This window comes from Mirounga leonina, unplaced genomic scaffold, assembly GCF_011800145.1.
Source record: "Mirounga leonina isolate KUSES-001 unplaced genomic scaffold, KU_Mleo_1.0 Mir_174, whole genome shotgun sequence".
NCBI lineage: Eukaryota > Metazoa > Chordata > Mammalia > Carnivora > Phocidae > Mirounga > Mirounga leonina.
In genome coordinates this window covers 72,612,629-72,635,828 of record NW_023270451.1, presented here as the reverse complement: position 1 = coordinate 72,635,828, position 23,200 = coordinate 72,612,629, and the positions used below count along the sequence as shown (strand labels likewise).

The 23,200-nt window shown below is 43.2% G+C and overlaps 1 pseudogene; it reads left to right on the top strand.

Annotated features, from left to right (window-relative positions):
• Positions 1-10,037: 10,037 nt before the first annotated feature.
• On the top strand, positions 10,038-11,779 carry LOC118020569 (annotated as a pseudogene).
• The last annotated feature ends 11,421 nt before the right edge of the window (positions 11,780-23,200 follow it).

Sequence of the window (23,200 nt, the reverse complement as noted above, 5' to 3'; positions counted from 1 at the left end):
CCTGGAATGTCTGGAACCCACAGAGGGAAGGTGTCCCAGCATGCTCCCCCACCCCAACCACATTTCCCCAAAGATCTCAAAGCACTCTCCAAGGATGATCTCATTTTCTAATAGGTGTTTATTTCTATTTTCATTCCTACTATTAGTAATGACTCCCTTTTGCATGAATGTCACTTCGATTTTTTTCACACAACCTACCTATATCATGGTTAGAATCTCATAATGGGAACCAAGAACTCCACTACTAGTTACTCAACTACTAGTTGGATATCATGGAAACTCCCTTCTGGCACACAGGACTGTGAAATTTAACCATGAGGCAGCAAGGAAATGACCATTCCAATTCCATCCTTTGAAAGAAAAATATATAATGTGGGACCCAGACATATATCATGTATATATCATGTGTGTGCATGTGCGTGCAAGTGTGTGTGTGAGAGCGCGCCAACACTAATGTAGTCTTCAGGACTTCCATTTCCTTATCTATCAGATAAAGACAACACCTCCTTTACAAAGCTCTTTGGATCTTGCTGTGGTGCCTAGAACATAACGGGCACTTGAAAATGTTTGTGGAATAAATACCTGGATGGATGGACAAACATAACCTTTTTGGGTTTGTTTCCTCATTCTAAACTTGCTGTGCTTGCTTCACAAGGCATTCAGAAGATTAAAGGATATCAAGCTTTTTAAAAATGCTTTTGACACCTGAAACTAATATAGTATTATAAGCCCATTATACTTCAAAAGCATAAAATAAATAAAATGCCCTTGGAAACTAACATCTGATCATAAACATGTAAAATTATTATTATTGTGACTACTAGTATGGGCATATCAAAACCTCATGAGCATATTTCTCTTCTTACATGCGGTGGGCACTATACAAATCTGCCGTACTACTCAGGGAGGGGCTCTGCCCCTTTTTGGTTCTTTCTGTAACCTGATTTCTAGGTGCCACTCTTGTCTCCCCCATTAAGATGATTGAACATGAACTGCGTGCTTGAGCTTGGGGAGTCTCAGAGCTACAGATAGCATATGGTTAAGAACACCAGTCCTAGGTCAAATTGCCTGAGTGTGAGCCCTGATTCCACCATTTAGTAAGGAACTTAACCCCACGATACCTAGTTCATCTATGAACGGGGACACTAGTCGAATCCATTTCACAGGGCTGCCATACATGAATAAGATCATACATGTAAAGCATTCAGAGAAGTGTCTTGCACATGGAAGAACTCAATCAATATCACCCATAGCCATTGTTGGTACTATCATCATCATCATCATTATGGTTATCGTCACTTTTTTTTTAATGGAGCATGCAGTCTAGTGGGTGAGAAAGACTGCAGCAGAAAGCCAGAGAACAACACAAACACTAAGAAGGTCACCAGCAGTATGCTATGGATGCAGAGGCCGGAGACATCTTTATTCACCATCCTCATCACCTCCTCTGTGTAGTCTCCAGTTTGTCCCTGTGCCCATATACACAGATTTTAAAAATAATAGCCCAGATTTCATCTGAAGAGTGCAGAGCCTGATGTGTCTCATGATGATCACACAACACTTGCATTAACGCAGCTCAGCTTGTGCAGCCAATCACACTGTTGGCTCAAATCAAGCTTTTGGTCAAATAGGACCCCCAGGGCCCTTTTACATCAACTGCTGCCAAGTTACATGTTCTCCATCCTGTATTCCTCTAATTCATTTGGGGACCTAAACACAAGACTTTGCATTTATCCTTATTACATTTCATGTTATTAGTTTTGGCCAAGCACTGCAGCATGTCAAGATAATTCTGAATCTTGATTCTGTCAACTATCTTATATCTTATTTCTATCCCCTCCAGAGTTGTGTCACTAGCGCATTTGATCAGCATACCTACTCTAGCCTCATGCAAGACACTGATAAAAATGTGGACCAAAACAAGTATAAGAGAATAGCCCAATATTTCATTTGCAGAACCTCTACTTACTTGAATGCATCCACTAATCATCTGGTCTGTTTAAGCAGCTTTGAATTCATTGAGTAGTACCCCTATTTCACTCTTTTATTCAAAATGCCTGGTCAAATGCCTTGTTGATATTGAGATACACTGGGCCTATAACATTGCTGAGTATCATTTGAAATTTCAAAATGTCCTGGAGTGCTGGTATATCCTTTACATTTGATGAGAATATCGATATCTACATCTAAGTTACCAATAAAGAATCTAGGGGGTACAGTTTAATAGATCACTTAAAAGTTATGCCATTTGGTTACCACTCTTGTAGTACCATTTTAGGCTTTAATTTGAAGGATATACTTCTTAGGGTACGCTATCTACTCTAAAAACAAAACAAAACAAAACAACAAAATAAAAACACGAAACAAAACAACAATAACAAAAACCAAAAAACCTCCCAAATCCCAGTTGGCTTACAGCAAAAGTTTATTTCTCACGTGAAGTCACATGAAGTGCTCCTGACAGACAGGCTGCCTACCATGTGTCATTCTGGAAATCTGGTTTCTTCCGTCTGTGGCTTCACCCTTTTCTTGGTCCTTGGAATTTTCTGCATTCAGCCACTAAAGGAAAAAAAGGAGAGACGATTACATGTGGAGTGTTTCTGTGGTCCAGGCCTGGAGTACTGTACGTCACCTCGGCATGTTTCACTGGTTAGAATTCATTCAGTCACATGACCACCTTCACCTCCATGGAAGGCTAGGAAGTACAGTCTAATTATGTGCCCAGCAAAAAGAGGAAATAACTGTGAGGAACAGTAAACCTAGCTCGAAAAGAGATAGCAAAGATAACTTAGGTGACATTCTCTTCCAGGTCAAGGAGTTGGGTGCTAATTCCAAGTTCATCATTTCTTGGGTAAGAGGCTTGGATAAGTCACAAAGCTGTAAGATTTCTAGGTCCATGAAGTACTGTCTTAGCACATTTCATCCAGCCCTAGCCCAGTGCCTGGTACGTAGGTGGTACAATAAATAGTTGTTCAATCATTGAGTGAATACATGAATAATCTTTCTGGACTTGTTTACTTCTTTCCAAATTTTCTCTGCCTACCATACAGGTTGTTGTAAAGATCAAATGGACTGTGGCTATAAAAATGGTTTGAAAACTACAAGCCATTGTAAAAAACAGAGAGTATGAATTTTACTCCTGTTTATGTAAATGTATGCCATCTGTGTCACGTTCTATGTGTGACCTCCTCTGCACAGTTTTCTCTTACTGCACACAGTAGGAAATAGACAATCTCCAAAACCAATCAAGGTAAAGCTCTGCCCCAGTTGTTTCTTCTATGGCTGGAAGTCCAATCACCAATGTCTGCTTTCCAGTTAAATTTAAGAAGCAGGTATGAGTGCCTGTTGAGGTCAGGGCATGTGCTAAGATTTGGGGTGATATAAGGACTAATCCAATCCACACTAAAATAGATAAAAAATACTTGTCCTATAGCTGAGAACCCATCTCACAGTTTTATATACCAGGTAGTGCTGGTTGTGCTGATGTTGAGTTGTTCCACAGAAAAAAATCAAAAACATCACTAAAACCAATAGAAAATATATTTAATTGGAGGCCGGATTACAGATGACCTTAAATGCAAGGACAGGGAATTCAGACTTTATTCCACAGGCAACATGGGGACCATGAACAGTGGTTAAGCCAGAAAATCACATGGTCAAAGTGGTATTTTAGAAAGATGTATCTGAGAGATGGTATCTTAGACACCTCGGAGGAAACTGCATGAGAGGGCTAATGCAGAAGTCCTAGCATAAGTCACAAAGGTCTTGATCTAACAGTAAGGGGGAAAAACATAAAGCACAGATGAAAGGACTTCTAATTCTGGTAATATGGCAGGCTAATATAACTTGAAAACTCTCCCTTCAAGTATGCCTACAATAGCAGGATAAAATACAACAAGAAAAAGTTAAGATTTTATTTATTTATTTGAGAGAGAGTGCACATAAGCACGAGTGGGGGGAGGGGCCGAGGGGGGAGGGAGAGGGAAAGAATCTCAAGCAGACTCTGCACTTAGCACGGAGCCCCATGTGGAACTCTGATCTCATGACCCTGAGATCACAACCTGAGCCAAAACCAAGAGTCGGACGTTTAACCGACTGAGCCACCCAGGCGCCCCAACAAAAAAATATTTTAAAAGCAAAATTAAGATCATAGGAAAGAAGGGGAAATCATAGGAGAAAGAATGAAAGCAAATAAGTCAGCATGTAAAGTGATGCTCCATTTGCCCTCAAAATTGGAGTGAGTCACAGATCTTCATAACCCTTAGAATTTGGATTTTAATGACCACAGGAGATAAGGCCTTGAGCCTCCACAAAATGGGGGTAGAGATGAGATTACTACATGAAGCCAAGATCCTTTTAGGCCTGAACCCATCCAGGAGAATACTGACCCCTCCCAGCCCCCAACTAGCACAGCAAGATGACACAGAAACTCATTTGTCTCTCTTTGTGGAAAAAAGCCTTTCCTGAGAATGTGAAACCCTGGGCCTGGTCTACCAATGAATTTGGTTTTTGAAATTTCCCTACTGGAATGGCCCAGAAACTTTCAAGCCAAGAAATTAATGTAAAAACTGGTCCCTGGCTAGTAATATTCTGGGAGTGCCTGGCAGAAGCAGTTACAAAAACACTCTAGAGAGACATTCCACAACGCAGAATACAGTTAGTTTCACAAAAATAAGCAAGCCCCACATGAGATGAGCTCACAATAAAAGAAATGGCAAAACACTGAAGGGACAAATCCATCATGGGCAAGAGTCAATAGGAATTCACCACCACCACCTCCCACCTCCCAAAGAATGGAGCTACTGCAACAATCTGAAAGAATATAAAATAGGGATGTTTAGAATAAAAACATTACAAAAAGAAAAAAATCCACAAGAAAAACAGGGTGTTATGACCAAAAAAAAAGTGCTTTTTTTTTAAGAACCAAATAGAAATTCTAGAAGTAAAATACATAGTTACTGAAATTAAAAACTCAGTGGGCATACTAAACAGTAGATTAGACATGTTTGAAGGAAAATTCGTGAACAAGGAGTCCAAGCTAAAACATCGTACCAGAATGGATTCCAGAGAAATAACAAGATGGAAAACTTGGGAGGTTAAGACAGAAAAGGCAGCATGAGAAGGTTCAATTAAGTCTAAAAGGATTTCTAGAAATGAAGGAGAGAGAATGGAGCTGAGGCAATATTGGAAAAGGTAATGGTGAGAATTTTCTAATTTGATGAAAAACAAATCCTCACAGCAAAGCAGCATATATATATATATGAATACATTTAGGGGCGCCTGGGTGGCTCAGTCATTAAGCATCTGCCTTCGGCTCAGGTCATGATTCCAGGGTCCTGGGATCGAGCCCCACATCGGGCTCCCCGCTCAGCGGGAGGCCTGCTTCTCCCTCTCCCACTCCCCCTGCTGTGTTCCTTCTCTCGCTGGCTCTCTCTGTCAAATAAATAAAATCTTTAAATATATATATATATTTATATACACATGTATACATATATATTTAAAATATAAATATATATAACATATTTATGCATATAAATATAAAAATATATAATATATATTATATGAAATGTTATTATATATATTTATAATGTATTTTATTTATAACATTTATACATTTAATATATTTGTTATTTATAATATATTGTATATAATTTATAAATTATCTATAATTTATGTATTTCTATTTTGCATATAATTTATACATTTATAATATAAACTTGTATTTATAATGTATTATATATAATTACTGTAATTTGATGAAAAACATAAATCCTCACAATGCAGTATATATATAAATATATAAAATATATTTATTTATAAATATATTAAAAACATATTATATATATAAATGAATCCTGAGCAACATATATAAAAATTTGTCAAGGACCATCTTTTTTGGTGGTGATGTATTCTCCCATCAAACACCACCAGTGTTAGTTCTCTAAGGATTTAAGGCCATCTTGGCATAGTTGTCATTAGCCAAATCAGTTGCCATAGGCCAGACAATGTATCGTTTATATTTGTTCTCTAAGGGATGGTGAGTGGCACTCATTTTGTCTACATATAAGATAGAAATTTCTGTTCGAAGTGTCTGATGAATGAAAGGAAGGTCCGTCTGGGAGTAGGCAGAATGTGGAGTAGCATGAGGGCAGTGGAAGGAGCCAAGGTGTGCATCTAAGGGTGTGAATTTTTCTACAGCCCTACACCCTCATGTACATATGTATCTGTACAAAGAGCTGTAAGTACATAAATGTGTTGTCTTCTTTGGCAGGGTCACATTCTAAACCGGAATTTGAGACTCCCTTCATAGGCTTTCATTGATCTTACGCCTCCATTAAGAGATTTGGGGACTTCATCTATCATAATCCAGTTATTATTCTCTCCATTTAAGGGAGACATTTGTTTTGGGTTTTTGATGTTCGTGGAGGTGGTTCTTAAGGCAGAAAGTGACCTCTGTCTTCATTCCTTTTCCTTTACTAGGCACACAGAAGACAAGGTCTTATATTACATTTCCCATGGAAGGCACTGTATGCAGGAAGCCAAAAGCCCCTCACAAAGGACTTTTTAAAAAAAATATGACACTGTATCTGGTCATTCCTTTCCTTCCTGGGATTTGAGGCATGAGTAGCTTTTCTAGATTTCTAGTCAGCATCTTTATGGAGTTTTTCCTTTCAGTAGTAATATCATCAGCTTCCCACAGAGCACTCATCAGTGTCCCCAAGACATTTCTCCATAGGTTACTGCTGCAGGACTGTATCAAACCCCTCAGAACATGGACACCAGCTGTGATCTCAGGAGCCACCAGTACACTGAGCTCTTCCAGAAGACTGTAGAGCTTCCAGATTTGCACACAGCACTCCCCCAGCCAGAAGCTCACTCTCCCTCAGGTACCACAAGGGAAGCAGCACAAGGCCCACAAACACGGTCTTGTCTCAACTGACATTCCCTTATTATTCAGTGGTTTCCTCTGAGGGGCTTGGTATATATCTCTACCTCCCAGAACTACCTCAGGTGGCCATAAAATTTTACAAAAAGTTCCAAATTCAACTTTCAAGTCCCTTATGGTAATAGGATAATGTGTTAAATTAAGTCCCAGGAGCAATCCTAGGCACCCCACAGTGCTTAGAATAAATGTATACATTTATTTCCCCTAAGAGCACAAAGCTCTACCTACACACAGAGAGAAATACCATTCCTTTAGGAGTGTTTGACGGTTATCCAAATAAGTGTCCTGCATGATACACACACACACATACGCTCGCCAGATTATATGCATATATGGTATTACTACCCAAGTTTAAGTTCTAAGGTTTACATCAATATTTCACCCACGCAAACTCAGTTATTCAAATACCCTGAATGGTGTTTGTTAGTGTATTTTTCTCTCAAGACCCCTCCAAATAAACTAATATGTATAAATTTTGAATTACATGCTATGAGGTGATGCATCAATACTAAGGCACTTCAAAGAGAAACACTTGTGCTGCATCTACTTGACACCAAATATCTTAATGAAAATTAAAAACAGTGACTCTCAAACACTAATTTTCTACAGATCCAGATGGCTGGCATCATATGGAGTGTGTGGGTGGTACAAAATGATTCACTCTTGAAAAATAAAGTAAGTTAGTTTTCTCATGAATTCTGAAAGGAAAAAAAAAATCTAGCAGCTGATATGATTTTAAGAAATAATTCTTTATAGGAAACATTGCTTTATTTGCTCATTACCTCTGGATATGCATAAGAACTAGAAGTGTATTCATTTTCTCTATGTGCCTCTCCTCATGCTAGGCAGGCCCAAGAGTGTTTTCCTGTGTAATAACCAGCTTTTCCTCTGTAAGTCTCTGGTAATGTCACTGTTGCATATCAGCAGCCTTTTGAATTTTAATAATTTGTTAATATATATAACTGCGTAAAATGTTCTAAATCCATGGTATAACATTGTATCACATTTATTATATAATAATATATATTGATTCAATGGTATATAACTAAAAAATTATAGTAATAATTATGGTATATAATTTATCTGACATTATTAAGCATTCAATATGTCACCTAAAAGATGTATACAAAATATAGTCCTTGATGTCAGAAGTCCACAGTTTTATCAGAAAGGATTCTGACTTCTATGATATCTAGAAGAGTTGTTCTTTCCTAAACACCCCTGTTATCCCATGCCTTACCCCTCCCTGTGGAGGAGCAAGTTTCCTGGATGTAACTGAAAGATCTGACAGGGAGGTGCATGCATATGTCCCCCCCACCACCACCACCACCACCGGCAGGAGCCCGGTGTCCTCTAACCCTACCTGTGATTGCAGGAGTCTGTCAAATTCTGGTGTTTCGTGTCTTAGGGAGCCTATTATTGCAGCACAACAAGGCACCTTTCTTCAGAACCAGTTTTATCAATAATAAAGTATTGTTTTGATCTTATCTGCCACTCCTCCCTCTCAAGTGGGGAGAAGGGTGTAATTTATTGCCCCCCGCCCCGCCAATACCAGCAGGGATAAGACAGGTAACAAGTAATTGTAACACAAAGCACACTGTGATCAGTGCCGTGTGAGTTCCAAAGTGGAGATGGTTAGCAAAGGAGAACTCATTTCCCTCAAGAGAATTACAAAGTAGCAGAATCACAGTGGAGACCTTTCTGCCCCCGGGGCCCATTCTGCTTCAGAACTTGTCATAATTTTTTACACATAGCATATAACCCGTAAGTTTAGTTATCAACTAAATCATAAACAAACATGGTTATTATGTCATTTTGAATTAGAGTTTTTGTTTCTTGCTATTGGATATAAAATTACAGCATGTGCTTATATGTATTGGTGGCCAAAGTAAAAACTGGTGGAGGGAAAAAATTCACAGGAAATAAAACTGGAGAGGTAGTTTGGAACTAGAGGTAGAGGGTCCCACCTGTATTGTGTGCATTTGGGTCTTTACGCTTTAGGTATTAAGCAGCCACTGAAAGTGTCTGAGCAGGGACATAACCAGCTTAGATGCGTGCTTCAGGAATTAACATGGTAGTGCTGTGTCAGAGTATAAAGTGCAGCTCAGGAAGGTAGGACTGGAAGCAGGGAAACCCACTAGGAGACTGTCCTTAAAGGAAGTGAGAGGAAACCAGATCTTGAACTAGAGGGTGTTGGCGGGAATAAAAAGGAAAGAACGAAAACAAAAGATAACATGTTTCGAACAAAAGTAACAGAACTTGACCACTAATCAGATGTGGGACCAAAGAAAGGGGAGAATTAAAGATCTATCAGTTTTGAGCTGGTGCAATTATAAAGATCTTAATTAACAGAAATGGGAAGAAGTAAATGTTCCGGAAAGAAAATAATTATTTAGATTTGAATCTGTTAAGATCAACACACTTGTAGAACACATGGGTGGAAACTTCCAAGAGGAGTTGTCAGGGCTAGAGACCGGGTTTCAGAAATGAGTCACAAACAAGGAAGAAGTAAAGCCATGGGACTGAATGAGCTCACCAAGAGACCATACAGAAATGAGGATGGAGTAGAGGGCCAAGGGCAGATTCTTAGCGGGAACTTGTATTTCAAGCTGGAAAAGAAGACAAGGAGACACAGGGATAAAAGGAGATATGAGAAATTATTATCAGGGAAGCCTAAGGAGGTGAGAATTTCATAGGCATGGTGAGGTGATTAGGATGAGGGAACAGGGTCCACATATAAAGTGATTAGGCAAAATGAGAATAAAATGGAGCACTGCATTTGGTAACCAGCTGACTACTGACCTTTAACAAAATTATGGATAAGAGCTGAAGCCAGCTTACGATTAAGAAGCGAATTGGTGGTATCCGGATGGAAGCAGTTGACAAAGATGACTTTTTTCAGAAGTTCTGTAATGAAGAGAAATAGCGAAGGCACTTGCTTACCGGCGCCAGCAGAGCGGAGGGAAAGTGGTTTTGTTCATGTGGGTGTTTGTCGGTTTGGTTTCTTGTTTGGTGGGCTAGTTTGATTACAGTCAGGGAGCAAGGGCCCGTGGTGAAGCCAAAGAGAGAAAGAGAGGGAGACTGCGTGAAAATGACAGAGCAAAGCTTCAAGGCTGGCAAGAACTCCAATCGAGAGACTAGAATGGCAGGTTAGCCATGGAGGAGGAAGCTGTAAAAGGGACCAGTAGAAGCTGGAGAGGCAGTACCGGAAGCAGGCAAGTGTACGGTGGACAGACGGAATGAGGGGGAGACATCAGGGGCAGACCAGATAATGGAGGCGGCCAGTGGAGGAGCGGTGCTGCGGGGCGGGTGGAGTAGGCGTGCGGGTGGGGCCGGGTAGGAGCCGCTTTCCCTGGCCTGTCCAACGCACCTCCTGAAAGGAGACTCCTCTGTAGCTTCAGCAGCAGCTGCTCTCCCAGCCCTGGTCCTGGTCCCAGGAGCTTCGTGAAGCTCAGAGCACTACCTGTGCGCCTCCCCCTGCTACCACAGGGTGTTCGGAGATGGCCCTCGCCCGTCCTCCTGACGCTCCAGCGCCGGGAGCACGGGTAGCTCGCAGTCACTGTCCCGTTGCGGTGTGGCCTCCTCGGCCGCCTGCTCCTCGGCCTCGTCGCTCGGCCTGGGCCTGAGCCTGGCCTACCGCCAGAGGCCCTGCGGCGTTCAACGGCTGAACCCAGGGTCATCCGCACCCATGAGAAGGAGCAGTTGCAAGGCCGCGACGACCACTTCGCCGCGTTCACCGCGGGGATGCACCAGCCAGAGACGCCGAAGCGCGCGCGCCACGTCGGGCGGGCTGCGCTGGGGCAGCACCACGCAGACCCGTCGCACGTCGCGAGCTTTTCCGGCGCCAGCTGCGCGCGCAGCTGAAGGAGGCGTGCTCGGCGCACGCGCAGACCTCGCTGCCTAGCGACAGCCTGGGAGAAGAGGTGCAGCCTCTGCGGTCGGGCTTCGAGGAGGAGCGCGTAGGGCCCGTTGAGGGTGCAACAGCGTGGCGTGGATGGCGCCTCGCTGGCCCTCCTGGACCTGGAGAAGAAGCTGGAGTCTCTGCTGAAATAGCTGGCCTCCGTGCGCCGGGTGCAAGAGGAGGAGGTGGCCAAGTCGCAGGCCACTGTCGAGGTGGACGTGGCCGTGGCCAAACCAGACCTGAGCTGCGCGTTGAGCGAGATCTGTGCTCAGTATGAGTCCCTGGCTGCTGGGTCAGTGGAGGAGTGTACAAGTCCAAGTTTGCCAACCTGAACTAGCAGGCGGCGCACAGCACTGAGGCCATCGGGGCCAGCCGCCAGGAGGTTCACAAGTACTGTCGCTGGCTGCAGGCACGCACCGTGGAGACCGAAGGGCTGCCTGTGGCCAAGGAGTCGTTGGAGAGGCAGGTCCTAGAGCGGGAGGGGCGGCACAGTGCCGACGTGGCTAGCTACCAGGATAGCACCGGGCAACTGGAGAGTGATCTCAGGAACACCAAGAGTGTGAGATGGCCCGCCACCTTCGGTAATACCAGGACTTGCTCACTGTCAAAATGGCTCTTGGTATTGAGATAACAGGTACAGCAAACTGTTGGATGGCGAGGAGACACGTTTTAGCACCAGTGGATTAAGCATTGCAGGGCTGAACCCACCTTCTAATCCAGGTTATCTGTGCCCACCTAGAATCCTCAGTTCTGCAACCTCCAAAGTCTCATCCACTGGGCTGTTTGTTAGGAGGAGGGGACTTCTAAGATAGCCTCTAATAAAACCTCCCAGATAGGGGGAAATTTTGAAGAAATATTGGAAGAGACAGTAATATCTACCAAGAAAACCTTCAAATATAGCAGGAAGCACTACTTCAAGCCAAAAAATATAATTCTGTTGCTTAACAGAAGGTAATGCTTAAAAGGAGATAATGTGCAGGGGCACCTGGCTGGCTCAGTTGGTAGAGCATGCAACTCTTGATCTCTGTGTTGTGAGTTCAAGTCCCACCTTGGGTGTAGAGATTACTTAAAAAATAAAATATTTAAAAGTGGGGGGTGAATATGCATTTGACTTTTTAAAGAGCCTATTCCTGAATCAAAACATCCATCACCACTGTAAAATGTTTTCAAGACTTAAGTCTCCTGTTTAGCATCAAATATTTTCTCTATTAAGAAAACCATCTCTTAGGTTGGAGCAAACCCACAAAGGAGTTATCGAAGAATCCAGCTTTCTCACCTAAAGCTCAAGCTTCACGGCAGTGGATGATTCGGGCACAGAGGATGTGCAAACTAAAATGCTAATCTGTGCTCATCATCATTTGCTGAGAATTGAAATTAAAACCTATATCCACTCACTATACCCAGCCATTACCCAGCTATATAATCTCACTCTAGGTACCTAAAACATGAGATCACTGCCAAAGATAAACCAATGATCCATGCCTAACTCCACTTTGACAGAACTGTTACACAAATGGTGGGTGTTTGTTGAATGGACACATTCCTTCCCATCCTGTTCAATTGTATGTATCCATTTTTCCCCCCAGTTCAGGAAAAAAAAAAGGCTAGTGTAGTATTCTTCACTTTAAACACATTAGCTTCTTCTTAAAAGAACTTACCCCCTTTAGCTGTCTTTGCTCAATGGATAAAATTAGATAAATGTTGACCATATCTATGATTCGTGTAATAACTTATCCCTGTCCATTTCATACCTTACAATTTTGTAAGTTAAAAGAAAATGGCAGTAGAAGTTTTAAGGGTTGCCCGCAATAAATAAAATAATGAAAAGAGTCCCCAGTTTTTAGGCTTTCAGCTTATTCAAATCCATTTAATTGGGGAAGAAAAACCTATTAAGAATGTAGCTTTTCACCTTAACTGTGGAAACACAGTAATAATGTCCCAACCTGTGATTAAGCTGACCTTAGATTTAGTAGTATAAGCTAGGAAAGGTGAGTTTTTGTGTGAATGGAAAAAGCCAAGATCTCGTCTATCTGTGACAGTTCATTTGTGGTGTTACAGAATTAGCTGTTTCGTGCCCTTATCCTTAGCCAGAACCCACATATTACCCTTCCTACTAGTCTAGGTCTTAAGAGGCCTTGTTTTCACTCTCCTATATGAGTGTAGATTAGGTTATCACCAGGACACTACTGCCCCAAAGTCAAAGAAGTCACTTCTGGTCAATCAACACCACCAGCAAATATAAAAAAGAAATCTTTCTCTTTTCTTAAGGAGTCTTGCCCAACAGTTTTACCATTGCTGCATGGTGTGTAGGGTCTCCCTTCCCTACTGGAGAGGAAGAGACACTCAGACCAGAGAAGGGGCATATATGTTCCTACTCATGTGCTAGGAAGTACATTCTGGAGTCAGCTTTTCATCTGCCCAACCGTGTAGCATCTGCATTGCATGGTCTTCCATGTGTGCCAGGTTTGATGTAGGGTTAATTCTCTGTCAGCAGTCACTTCTACCACACCTAAAGAGTTGCCTTGTCCCTGTCACATATCTCCACCAAGCACTCCGTGGTAATAGGGACATGATACTTTTACTGAACTTTCTTATTCCAGTACATCCTTCAGTAGTCCAAGGAACTTGTAGGATACTTTTCTTCCTTTCCCTTACTCCATCCTTGTCTTTACTCCCCACACTTACTGTAAAACATTAATAAAATAAGAACTTAAATCACGCAAATCCCACCAACATTAAAAAAAAAAAAAGTGGCTTTCCTTTGGTCCTATGCACTCTAAATCTGGAAGTCTCCCCACTCCATCACCCTCGCTGCCTCCCCCCCACCCCCACACAAATGCCAGCCTGTCTGACATACAAAATCGTATGAATCGTGAAAGCCAAAAGCCTATTTTAATCCCCAAATTACCTTCCACGTTGCTATTTTGTAACTTGTGTTGTTCCTAATTATGGTATTAACCAGTCAATGTTTTAATTTTTTTCTAATTCTAGAAGATGAATAAGGCCAAAAATTTATAAATAGACTAATCCACATTACTAGTTTCTGCGTTTCTTCAAAAGACAGGATGTCAGAGAGAAGACATTTTTGAGATAGAATCTGTTATCAGGCTAAGTGCCATAAGTCTGGGTTTTTTAAGAAGCTTAAATCACAGTGCAGTGCTTGCATTACTCCTTGTAAAGCCTATTTCTGCTGATAGTACCCGACCGACTCTCTTCTGATGATGAAAGAATTGGGAAGTTGGAGTCATGGCATGATGGATTTGGCAGAAGCTTTTCTGTATTTCTCTACCATTGTCTGGTCTGTTGGGAAACCAAAGGATTGCTCCATGCTCTTTTGTTTTAGTTCTCCTTACGTATCTTCTAATGTTTCTGGTTGTTTGAGTTATATTTAGAATCAGACACTGTGGGTGATGGAGAAAGAGAGAGGGAGAGAAGGAGGAAGGAAGGGACAGAGAGACAGAGACAGAGAGAGAATCAGAATGAGATTTGAATCCTGGTTTGGATTCTGGCCTTTTCTGTGAAAGGGCAGTCCCCCAGAACTAAAACTCATTCTTTACTTTAGGACTAGTAAATCCTCCAGCAGAAACAGCAGCGGTGGTAACCTTTGTGGCTTCACATCTGTGAATATTTGGGCTTATGTGGAGCTTTGTGAATCTGTCTCTCCAGCAAGAAGTCTCTGGGGCTTACAGTTCACAGAGCTTGCCTTCCAGGGGCATAAATCCCCCTGTTGGAGTCTCCATCCAGACATCTAGATGTAGCAATGACACCAACAGCTTTCATTCTCTCTCATCAAGAGCTTGCCCCACTGTTATGCAGATTGTGGACTTTGCTTCCCATAGGTGGCAAATGACTTTCCGTATCTACTTAAGGATCACTCCCATATCCCCTTGATACTGCCCCCTCACCCCCACTTTATCCTTGGATCTCAAGGTGGCAGACAGAGTCTGCCAGTTTTATTAGGTATGAAGGGAATTGATCAGTCCTTCAGAAGGCAGAGCCCTGAAGTCAGAGCCTGTCTGCATAAAAGGATTAAGGTCCACTAGCCAGGAAGAAGGAAGGCCCTTGGCCAAAGGGTGATTTATGCTGCTCCAGCCCTCTAAACCCTTCCTTTGTGTCCCTTCAGAAGAGTTCCTACCTGGACTCAGGCCTCCCCTCCATGGGCTGTGTGCCCAATGCACTGGACCCGGGCTCCCTCCTCCCTTGTGTCAGCATTTACCGGCCCTGTGTCCTATTTCTGTCACTTCTCTCCTAGATGATAGGCAGCAAAGGACACAGGCTAAACAGGTAGGCATTGGAGATGGACACTGGGGGTTTGAATCCCAGTAAGCCACTTAGTAGCTGTGCAACCTTGGGCAAGTTATTGACTTCTCTGTCCCTCCCTTTGCTCATCTATAGGAAAGGAATAATAATAATACTACCCTATGACAGGGCTTTTGTGAGGAATGATGAGTTAAATTGTGCATGAAGTGCTCTGTGGTGCCAAAGAAGTGTTAGTTACTACTTAAAAAACTCACTCCTCAAAGGTGTTCAAAGTGATAACTGTTTTATGTGTTGTCACTTACGTCATTTTTGTATTTTAATGAGAGCCTTGCCATAAGTGTCCAAGGAATTAACTTCAAAGGATTAAACAATAGAGACAAAATAGAGGTCTTCCATTACTCTTAAATCATAGTAATGCAGCTGTCCAAAACACTGGCCTTTCCAGGCAGATATTCTCTAATCTAATACTTCCTTTCAATCAAGGAGAATGAGAGTGCCTGCTTAAGAATCATCACAGATCAAAGACTTAATTAATCCAGGAAGCAAGCTGGTCAGGGCTTAAACAGGGTCAAAGTCATTCCCTACACTAAACACCACAGTGCAAAGGAAAGAACAGTACATTTAACTACCTGCCACTCTTTTTAGATTTTGTTTTTCCTCATCCTGGACACAAAAGTAGGTAGCCAATAGGATGTCCATAAAGGAACAAATGTTAGTAAAGAAAATCACCCAAAGTAGGAAGTTAATAACACAGACTTAGATGATTTATTTCCTAATGATCTCATAATTCTCAAATATGTCTGACTACAAAGTATTCCTTAGGAATGAGAAGCAAAGAAGAGCTTAGATGGGTGACGAAACTAGGTCCTGAAGAGTGGAAGATGGGTCACTAAGGCTAAGATCTCCCCTTCACCCTGCTTTCATGGCTCACTAACGTTGGTAGATCTGAAGTCATGGAATGGACCTTTGTCAATTACTACTCTCTTCATTATCATCATCCTCACCATTATTATTAGGCTGTTCCCATTCTGCACCCTCCCAGTTTTGAGAAGACTTCTTTTCCTATACATCTTGATGCAAGGCAAAACTTGCTTCCCATTGCAGAAGCTGAAGACCCTCTCCCAGCGTCCCTTGCACTTGGAGCTCAGACTATGACAAGATTCAGACGCATGCGTTGCCACCTTTAGCTAGCGGTACAAAGAAGCAGAGGGGAGGCACATCCTTGCTGGTGGTTGGCCACAGCAGTGTCAACACCACCAACGGCCTACCCGTGTGATTCGTGGCTTCAGATTCAGGCTGTGGAGTCCAGCATTATCCCCCCTAGATGGGCTCTGGAGCAAGAGTCTGGCTGTGGTCCTGGCTACTGCCAGGCCTCATTTGTTCCTGCTCGATTTCGAAGACTGGTTCTGTAGTCTGGGAAATACACAATATCCTTTTATTAAACGCTTTTTCTGCTTAACTTGGCCACATCTGTTTCAGTTGTTTGCAGCTATAAAACCCTGACTAATACAACTGGTGAGACAAGATTTTTACTATGATGGCTGGGACTGCCAGCAGTCTGCCAAGGTTCTCCATTTCATCTTTTGGTGATAGAACTTGGATTTTAGCTGTATCCTCAGCAGCGTAGGTCCTGATCTTACAAAGAAAGAGTGGGTGCTAGTTGTTCCGTTTGTGTCTTTTCTGGGTCAGTTGAATTGATTGATTTTTTCTTCTCATTACATTTTTGGGGTTTTTTTTCAACTTTTTTGCATGCCTGGTCACTTTTTTTTAAAAAGATTTATTTATTTATTTATTTATTTATTTGAGAGAGAGAGAATGAGAGACAGCATGAGAGGGAGGAGGGTCAGAGGGAGAAGCAGATTCCCTGCCGAGCAGGGAGCCCGATGCGGGACTCGATCCAGGGACTCCAAGATCATGACCTGAGCCTAAGGCAGTCGCCCAACCAACTGAGCCACCCAGGCGCCCGCCTGGTCACTTTTGATTGGATGTTAAACACTGTGAATTTTATCTTGTTAGGTGCTGAATAATTTTGTATTCCTATAAATATTCTTGAGTTTTGTTATGGGATATGGTTAAGCTACTTGGTGTATTAGTCTCCCGATGCCACTGTAACAGATTATCTCAAACTTAGTGGCTTAAACCATAGGAATTTATTCTTTCACAGTTGTGGGAGCCAGAAGTCTGAAACCAAAGTGTCAGCAGGGTATCTCCAGGGGCTCTAGGAGAGAATTTTTTTCTTGCCTTTCCAGCTTCTGGTGGCGCCTGACATTCCTTGGCTGTATCATTCCAATCGCTGACTCTGTCTTCTCCCCATTGCTTTCTCCTCTGTATGAATCCAATCTCTCTTTGCCTCCTCTTTTTTTTTTTTTTTTTTTTAAGATTTATTTATCTATGAGAGAGAGAGAAAGAAAGTAAGCACATGAGCAGGTGGAGGGGCAGAGGGAGAGAATCCTCAAGCGGACTCCCGACTAAGCTCAGAGCCAAAGTTGGGACTGGATCTCATGACCCTGAGATCATGACCTGAGCCGAAACCAAGAGTTGGGTGCTTCACCAATTGAACCACCCAGGCACCCTCTTTGCCTCCTTCTTACAAGGACACTTGAGATGTCATTTAGGGCCCACCTGGCAAATCCAGGTTGATCTCTTCATCTCAAGATTCTTAACGTTATATCACATCTGTAAAGATCCTTTTTCCAAATAAGATAACATTGATAGTTTCCAGGGATCAGGACTCGGTATCTTTGGGCCACCATTCATTTCATTACATTTGGAAGCAATTTGAGGCTTTTAGGTCTTGGTTTTTTTTGTTTGTTTGTTTTTTAAAGATTTTATTTATTTATTTGACAGAGAGAGCAAGACAGCACAAGCAGAGGGAGTAGCAGAGGGAGAAGGAGAAGCAGGCTCCCTGCTGAGCAGAGAGCCTGATAATGGGGCTGGATCCCAGGACCCTGAGATCATGATCTGAGCCAAAGGCAGATGCTTAACCATCTGAGCCATGCAGGTGCCCTTTTAGGTCTTGTTTTAAGGTTGGTGGGACCAGAGCAGAGTTTAATCTTGAGCTCATTTTGCCTCACTACTGAAGCAAAACTCCGTGAGAATTCTACCTGATACCCCGCGAATTAGAAGCTTTTCTGCTCTGACTAGTGGGTAGAGGAGCTATTCCTGACTGTGAGCTCTAGAGAATTGTCCTTCTAATAGGCTTAGGTGATTCTTTCCCAGACCTTGGCTGGTTTCCCCACACACGTGCCCTCCCTTCCACCTTCTCCCCTCTTGCTGACTAGGATGTGGATGTGACTGTGGGAGGTGGAGCAGCCATCTTGGATTATGAGTTAAGAGCCAAGGTCTACAGAAAAACAAGGTAGAAGGGATCTGAGTGCCAGCGCCTCACTGCCCACCAAATGCCTACAGAGAGAGAGACATGACTCTACCTTGTTCAAGCCGTCATAGTCTTAGATCTCTTTGGGTCTGTAGTTCAGTACCTATTTAATATAACTGACTTGTGAAATATCATAGTGTCCTCTAGTTTAGCCCTTTCTGGCAGAGTGATTTGAAAATTGATACAGTTCATCACTGAATGGGGCCGGTGGCGGGCCACTACACACATCCTTCTCAGGAATTCAAAACTAATTTCCCATGGGGAAAAAATGCATATATATATATGTGTGTGTGTGTGTGTGTGTGTGCATGTGTGTTGCATAAATCAATAAACACTGTAACTCATTTTTACTTTCAACAAAATTTTTGAGCACAATAAAGAACACTTACTTAGTGGCATTTTATGACATCTACCTTCTAGTCCAGGGGCCATAAAACCATGACCTGTGGGGGGCGCCTGGGTGGCTCAGTCGGCTAAGTGGCTGCCCTCAGCTCAGGTCATGATACCAGGGTCGTGGAATGGAGCGCCGTGTCCCCTGCTCAGCAGGGAGCCTGCTTCTTCCTCTCCCTCTGCTGCTCCCCCTGCTTGTTGTGTGCGCGCTCTCTCTCTCTCTCTGACAAATAAATAAATAAAATCTTTAAAAACAAAACAAAAAAATCTATGATCTGTGGACTAAATGCGGCCATCACCTGGTTTGGTGCAGCCCACAGCCAAGAATGGTTTTTACATTTTTATATAGTAGAAAACATCAAAAGTGAAAATTATACAAAATTCACGTTAGTGTCCATCTGTAAAGTTTTATTTTTTTATTTTTATTTTTTTTTTAAGATTTTATTTATTTGAGAGAGAGAGAATGAGAGAGAGAGCACATGAGAGGGGGGAGGGTCAGAGGGAGAAGCAGACTCCCCGCCGAGCAGGGAGACCGATGCGGGACTCGATCCAGGGACTCCAGGATCATGACCTGAGCCGAAGGCAGTCGCTTAACCGACTGAGCCACCCAGGCGCCCCCATCTGTAAAGTTTTATTAGCACACAGCTACATTCGGTCATTTATGTATTGTCTGTGGCTGCTTCCATGCTTTAATAGCAGAGAGGAACGGCTGTGACAGAGACCACATGACATGCAAAGTCCCACACGTTTACTATCGGACCCTTGCAGAGAACATATATCAACCCCTGTTTTAGTCCAAAACTTTAGTTCGACCACTTAATAGGCACTTGGATGGCATTGTTATGTGACGTTAAGAGGATCTTCACTTACAGCACCAGCAAATGATTAAAAAACAAAACAAAACAAAAAAAACCCAGGGCCATAGGCACCAAGCTCACTCACAGTTCTGGGGCGTGTAAACAATCAAGTGTTCACAGACTAGTCAACAGCTGGGGGGTACGGCTATTCTCCAGGTATTTCAATCCACCATGGAGCACACAGCCTAACCAAGGTTTTGTACTCACTCAGCCCACCAGATTTGGAATTAGACTAGTCTTGACCCTCATCTCTACCTCCAGAAAAAAAAAAAAGCTTCAAATTTTTGCAATTTTTGTTTATAAATAATGTATTGGAATATTTCAAATCGTCAAAATTCAAATTGGCCAACAGCACAACCATACTATAATGAGAAATGTGCCTCTCTCTTTCATCTAGAGAATTATCTTCCTTCTGTCTTGTGCTTCATTCCACTGGCCAAAACCTTTACAGAGCCATGAACTAATGAGAGAGGTACTGTTCACTTTAGTACCGATTCCACTGGGACCCTAAGTTAAAAACCCCTAAACTGTATGATCTCTCAGGCTCTGTTCATGTCTAAGGGAGGAGGGAACATTTGCCAAGCACCAGCTTCTCAAAATAGGAGCACCACAGAATTGAGGGGAGAATTGCTAATGTCGTATGTGGTCTAGAAACTGAGGAATAGCTGAATCCTGCCTTAAATCTTTTGAAAGTCTCTTTTGAAAGCCTCCCCGAGAGAGAGAAGTGTACAAATCCTGAAACCAGACAAAGTAACACTTTGTTCCCAGCAGGGTTTCCATACCACATGCAGTGTAGAATCCAGGGAGCTAGGGTGAACCCATGGAAGCCTCCTTTGGTTCCATAGAAGAGAAGCCTGAGGAGGCCTGTCTCTGTCGATTTCTGCCTCGAGGTCCACAAGTGCTGGATTAAGGAAAGGCTCCACCCAGCAGAAGAAGAAACCCTTGCTTTGAGGCTTACAAAGGGAGCTGGCCTGGGCTTCCCACACAGGCACCCAGGCCAGGCCGAGGAGCGAAAGAGGCGACAGATCTTCCCAGTTCTGAGAAGCAAGCCCTTGGCCACCCAACTCCATCATTCCCAGAGTGGAAGAGAAAAGGGAGGGAGTTGAGTGCAACCACCTCCGAGACTCCCTAGGCAAAGGGAGTTGACAGGTTTTGCAGAGAGATCTAGAGGAGGTGGCAGAAGACTGCCCCCTGGTTGGGCACAAGGCCTCTATCTCAGCCCACTGACGCCCCCAACAGGTGCAACGGCTGATGAATGTCCTTCAAGCACCAACCACAGCAGAGGGCAGGGAGGTGGACAGGAGGAGTGTGGAGCTCCCCCTAGAGGCCAGGGCCGACTACATGCCAGAGGTATCGAAGATCCTTCGTTCCTTTGGGGTGGTCTGATGGCGTCTATTTAACAAGGGAGGAAACCAAGGCTTAAAGCCGCGGAGGATATGAGGAAACAGTGTGATACAGTGGAAAAAACACGAGCTTTGGAGTCAGACAAATCTAGGGTGACTCAGCCAGCCACTGGCTATATATGATTTAGCGGAGCTACTCCAAGGTGTTAAATGCAAAAGTACAGTGAAAGCATACTGCACGTGCAAGACTAGCATTCAGGCTGACATGTGATAGGTGGGCGGTAACTTGAGTTATGTGCCTTCTTTTCCCAAGATCACAGAGTCCGTAAGCAGCAGGAGGACGTGGAGTTCGGAGCCTGGTCTTCCTGACCAGAACCCCAGGTGCTCTCCTCTCCCTGATGGCTTCCTCTCAGCTTCCCCTGAGCATAAAACCCAGGTTCCCATTTTAGAAATTTTTCACAGTTAAGCTGGTTGATCTTCATATCTTAGGCACAGAAGATGGTTCCCAAACAACCCCTTTTTAGGTCTAGAGTCCAGTCCCTTAGCCACAGCCTCCTCACTCTCACCTCCTGGGAAGTGTAAACACCCCTCAGGAAGGGCTGGAACTAGAAGGCTGGCCAATCTTGCCCTTTCCCAGTGATTTTTCAGGCTCACAAGGGAAACCCTTGAAGGGAATCCCTCTGGGCAGCAGAGTCCATCCCTTTTATGGACAGATTCTCCTGCCCTGCATAGCAAACCCTGAGCGCATTTTTTGGCATGTAAAAGGCTACAGATCTTTTTGCCCGAAAGGCAAACATGCTTCTGTGATTCATAAAAGTGGCTCAGTTTAAAGGTTTGCAAATCCCATTGAATGCCTCCTCTATCTAGGCTTAATAAATAGTAAGATACTAAAGCCAAAAGGATCCCCCTATTTACAAAATGATTTTGTATCCCTTGCTACCTCTAAACTAGGGTTTCTCAACCTTGGTTGGCACCATGAAATGTTGGATGGGGCAATGCTTTGCATTGTGGAATGCTCGGCAGCCTCCTTGGCCTCTACTGGCCTCTACCTTATGTGCTGGTAGCAATGCCCCACCCCCACCCCCAAGTTGTGACAATCAAAAATATCTCCAGACAGGGGCGCCTGGGTGGCTCAGTCGTTAGGCGTCTGCCTTCGGCTCAGATCATGATCCCAGCGTCCTGGGATCGAGCCTCATGTCGGGCTCCCTGCTCAGCGGGAAGCCTGCTTCTCCCTCTCCTGCTCCCCCTGCTTGTGTTCCCTCTCTCACTGTGTCTCTGTCAAATAAATAAATAAAATCTTAAAAAAAAATATCTCCAGACATTATCAAATGTCTCCTTGGGGGCAAAATCACCCCCACCCCCAGAACCACTGCTCTAAACAGATCTGGTATGAGATTTAAAATGGATTTGGAGCCTGCATTTTTTATTTATTTTTTACTTATTTTTTTGAGAGGGAGAAAGAGAGAGCACAAGAGCGGCAGGGGGAGGGGCAGAGGGAGAGGGAGAATCTTAAGCAGTCTCCACCCAGAGAGCAGAGCCCAACACAGGGCTCAATCCCACACCCCTGAGATCATGACCTGAGCTGAAATCAAGAGCCAGATGCTTAACAGACTGAGCCCCCAGGCACCCCTGAAGAATATTTTTGATCATTCAGGTAAGATTTTACAGCAGGGTTTAGTATGATTCACGGAAAGCAGACTCAGGACCTTGTGATGGGGGTTCCATTCGGCCCTCAGTATGTGAATCTGTACTAAACATCCACCATGGGGGTTTTCTACTGATTTCTTAAGAGCAGCTTTTTACTCTGTTTCCATTCTTCTCCTAAAAATAGAGTTCAGCTGAACCATTTTGGCTAATGTAATAGTCTAGAATGGTTGGGCTCTGAGAGGCGGAAGTTTTTACTATGAGTTGTGCACAGACATTTTGCCATTTATTCACAGGTAGTGTGCGAATGAAAAGCTAAGCAGAAGTCAGTAGCCACAAAGATGGTGTTGGAGCAGATTCTGCTTATTGTTCCTTTCCTCCAGAGAAGTTTCCCTTTCTCTCCCTTTCTTTCTCTCTTTCTTTTTCTCTCTCTCTCTCCCTTTCTTTCTTTCTTTCTTTCTTTCTTTCTTTCTTTCTTTCTTT